Raw genomic sequence first — 3,532 nt, forward strand, 5'->3', positions numbered from 1 at the left:
GCGGTAAAACGCATGACTCCCAATCTACAGGTCCAGGGTTCAAATCCATGGTTCTCAAATTTTCATTTTTTTAAATCATAATTTGTCTCGTTTTGAATAACTAGTATAGCTGTGCTATAATCATTGCATTTATTGATAATTAATTAGATACGCTGAAATTTTTATAGAATTTAAGCTATGTTTTCTATCCAGTATGTAATTTACATCCTTACCGCATACGAAATTTACATACGTTTATTTGTTATTACACACACAGACAATTATTTCTTACAAGTTCAATTTACACAAAAAGGGCACATTCATTTATACTACCAATTTATAATTCATATTTACAACTATTGACAACTATTTACAAGTAGTAACAGTAATATGTAGTTATTTACCGTTATGTACAAGTACTTGTATTTATTTACAATAATTGTGTGTGTGTAATAACAAATAAACAATTGTAAATTTCGAATGCAGTAACGATACGAATGTTCCAACAAGAGCAAACTGAAGGATGTATCGCTTATTTCATGAAGCAAATACAGTCAGGGAAACTATGTATAACTTTTGACAGATGTAGGTTAGAGTGAATCACATCTTGAAAGTGCTTACCAAATTACAAGCACAATCAACCATATATTGCAGGAAATGGAATGCAAGATGGAATAATGATGCTGAGTAATAAATACGTGCAAGCTTCTTTGACTTTATGTGAACTTTATATGTTGTTGACAATAAGACAAATCAAAATGGGGGTATATTTGCCATTATTTGGTAAGTAATTTGGTGGATTCCAAGAATAAGTGCAGTTGAATACAATGTATCAATATTTAATAATACTACTTCTTGTTCTCTTTTTATATTTTCAGAATCTGTACAAACATTGATGGGAAAATCACCACCAAAAATTATGAAGTAAAAAAATTGAATAGATACAATAAAGAAATTAACCAGCGTAGAGTGAAATACTAAGACAAATAACAAGAACGTACTCTGTAAAGAAATGCAATTACTTTCTCGCAAGATATATCTGGAAATATGCTTAAGGTAAAAGAAATATTAAACTTTAATTTCTTCATTACATCCTTTATTTCAAATTAATGTTCTTGAGTACAATGTACTCAATTATTTAATAATAATAATATGATTTCTTTTTCTTTATTTTCAGCATTTATTCACACAGTGATGAGGAAATTACAACAAACAAATTATGAAGTAGAAAAATATAATAGATACAGTTAACATATTATCTAAAGAACAAGATTATTGAATTAGATAAGTTTATTTTGCAAATCATCGGCTATAATAACAATGTAATGCCAGCATACTTTAAGTAAATAAATTAACAGGAGATAATGAGACTTATAAATTGTAATTTCCTGTTCCAATTTCCTTAATATAGAGTTTAATTCATAGTTCACATTGTCTTTTTCTACTTACAAATAAATACTTTTGTCGTGTTAAAATTCATAAATAAGAAAAAAAGTTGTAATATCGAAGTTGTTACTTTACTATTCACTTTCATCTATTTTGTATCACTTGTGTTTACAAATCTCAAACTCATCCCATCCGACTAAAAGAGTCCAATTGAAATATTCTATTGTCCAGACCATTTAGAAAATATATTAAAACATTTAGAAACAATCTTGTTCAGCAAAGACTTATGGAGAAAAGATAGAAAATGATATCCAATTACTGTGAATTAGTTTTATGTCACCATAAGCAAATATAACCTAAAATTTTACAATGCACAATTCACTAAATTTCTTGAACAATTGTACTAGAATATATTAATCACATGTAGTCCGACAATACATTCTGTCAATTATATATCTTTTTCCTGGTAATCACCGATACTTTACAATTTTTTGGCGAAACACGGAGCACATGTCAGAATGTAACGCGTTATACAGCTGACGCGATAAGACTGTAGAAATCGATAGAAATCGATAGTTCCACTATTTTTCCACGCATTTTCATGATCAACCCCTTTTTTTGTCGAAAATCACCAGTACTTTTCAATTTTTTAACGAGGGAAGGTACTTATCATGAAAAATAAGTTGTTTATATACGACGCAATAAAATAGTAAAAAATCGCAAAAATCATTATTTCCAACATTTTTTTATGTATTTGCATGATCGACCACTGTGTTTACTGGAAATCGCGAATACTTTCCAATTTCTAAGCGAGAAAAGGTGCTTATCATGGAAAATAAATTGTTCTAAATACGACGCAATAAAATAGTAAAAAATCGAAAAAATCAATAATTCCACTATTTTTCCATATATTTGCATGATCCACCACTCTTTATACTGGAAATCGCGAATAGTTTTCAATTTTTTAGTGAGAAAAGGTGCTTATCGTCGAAAATAAGTTGTTCTGAATACGACGCAATAAAATGGTGAAAAATCGAAAGAATCAATAATTCCACTATTTTTCCATATATTTGCATGATCGACCACTCTTTTTACTGGAAATCGCGAATAGTTTTCAATTCTAAAAAGAGTGGTCGATCATGAAAATATATGGAAAAATAGTGGAATTATTGATTTTATCGATTTTTTACCATTTTATTGCGTCGTATTTAGAACAACTATTTTCTACGATAAGCATCTTTCCTCACTAAAAAATTGAAAACTATTCGCGATTTCCAGTAAAAAGAGTGGTTGTTCATGCAAATATATGGAAAAATAGTGGAATTATTGATTTTTTCGATTTTTTACTATTTTATTGCGTCGTATTCAGACCAGCTCATTTTCGACGATAAGCACCTTTTCTCACTAAGAAATTGAAAACTAATCGCGATTTCTAGTAAAAAGAGAGGTCGATCATGCAAATATATGGAAAAATAGTGGAATTATTGATTTTTTCGATTTTTTACTATTGTTGCGTGTCCGTTGCGGAAAATAGGGATATTCGGGGATTTAGGTGCAGGTGTGACAGTCCGTGGAGCGCAGAGGCGCTCCGCTCTCAAGGCGCGGATATACAAAATAATAAACTGTAGTTTTGTTTAGAGTACTTTAATACTTTGTATTTCAATTTAAATCGGAACTTTAAACTTTGTGTTATTAAGGCTTAGACCCTTCTGAGTGAGAACGACTTGTTCGTAACGAGTGACAAAATCATTCTAACAATTCTGCGCTTGGCGGAGGAGATCTTCGCGCGTTGCCGGTCGATGCCCCTTCCTTGGTGGATCCTGGATCCTCCCTCAGGATCATCCCTCGTCCAATGGTGGAGGAGTCCACCCCGTCTCGTGTGGGCCCCTTCTCCTGGCTGTGGTCCACCCTCAAGCGCGTGGAAGTGGAGGCGCTCCGCCAAGACGCTAGAATGTTGCAGCGCACATGTGCTACGAGAAAGCGTGGGACCCAGAGAAATTAGGAAACGACAAGACCTTGTATTTGCCAAAGCAACTCTTGAGGAAATTTACGACCCTCTTCGAGTGCATGAAAAGACAGGATATTGAAAAAGACTTCGTAACCCTTAACGACCGTTCATGACTTGGTCGAAAACAACGAATTGGCTATGGTCTATCATAAATTAGTT

At 32.4% G+C, this 3,532-nt stretch overlaps 1 long non-coding RNA gene across 1 annotated transcript; it reads left to right on the plus strand.

The window, feature by feature from the left end:
- The first annotated feature begins 423 nt into the window (after positions 1-423).
- LOC143305289 (uncharacterized) lies at positions 424-1,226 on the plus strand. Its single transcript, XR_013062141.1, has 3 exons — positions 424-762; positions 858-1,035; positions 1,157-1,226. It is a non-coding gene; the product is annotated as an uncharacterized LOC143305289 (long non-coding RNA).
- The last annotated feature ends 2,306 nt before the right edge of the window (positions 1,227-3,532 follow it).

Source organism: Osmia lignaria, chromosome 4 (assembly GCF_051020975.1).
Source record: "Osmia lignaria lignaria isolate PbOS001 chromosome 4, iyOsmLign1, whole genome shotgun sequence".
Lineage (NCBI taxonomy): Eukaryota > Metazoa > Arthropoda > Insecta > Hymenoptera > Megachilidae > Osmia > Osmia lignaria.